Source organism: Penaeus monodon, chromosome 29 (assembly GCF_015228065.2).
Source record: "Penaeus monodon isolate SGIC_2016 chromosome 29, NSTDA_Pmon_1, whole genome shotgun sequence".
Classification (NCBI taxonomy): Eukaryota; Metazoa; Arthropoda; class Malacostraca; order Decapoda; family Penaeidae; genus Penaeus; species Penaeus monodon.
The window spans coordinates 11,130,615-11,131,656 of NC_051414.1; positions in this window are offsets into that span (position 1 = coordinate 11,130,615).

The following is a 1,042-nucleotide window of genomic DNA, read 5'->3' on the forward strand; positions in this document are numbered from 1 at the left end:
ACATGTAGCATAAGTACATCAGATATGAGTTTAAAAAATAAATATTATCATATTTAAATACAACCAAATAGCACCTTAAGATCCCCCTGCTCAAAAGGCACCCAAATATTTTTCAAAATCTGGAAAAAAAACACTAGTTATCGTATTTGATTTGTCTCAAATTTTCTCTATTTTTTCAGTAACTGGGAGAACGCCCCCTTAGAACATATTCTGAATTAATAATCATTATTCTCATTTTTAAAAATCACTCATAACTTCCATAAATAGCAAAAATATTCGTATATAATTATATCTACATCATATTGTGCTACACTCCAAAATACGTATTCATGGCAAGATAAATACTGGTATACAGGGATAAGGAATACTAACAACTACCGAAATTCACACCTCTATATGCTTATCATGCACACATTAGGCAATGAAAAAGGAATTACGAGATAAACCATTTAAATTCTGGCCATGATCAGCAGACTGTACCTATAATCAAGAGTTGTGTTTGTTTACATATTAACTTCACCGTGACTTAGCTCCTTGACTAATCACTGTTTTCTCGTATTTATATCAGTTTTTAATACAAAAGGATTACTTATCATATTTGTTTATGATACACATTTAATCTATTGCGACAGTTGGAGGTTTCATATTTAATTTAGATACGATGTAAATATAACAGTGAAATTAACTGCTACGGGTTAAATGAATTTCAAATGTTAAGCTCAACATATACCTCATAGAACTGCATATTAATCCATGATACAATTATATAACTGAAATGAGGAATTTAATAAAAAAATCTCTGTAGAATATGTTTCAAATTTTTGAAATAAACGGGAAAAGCGAAACCAAAAGGAAATATACTATGAGCCAGCACTCGCTACGCCTTCAATGTCAACAAACATTAGTCAGAATTTGAAAGCCAACACGACCTTCGTCAGTTGAAAAGGAAATTTCGACCAGTTTAGTTAATTGTGATTTTCTGAGAAGAAGTTTATGAGAAGAAACAGTATTTGATTTTATAATCTGAGGGTCTTGCACAAGG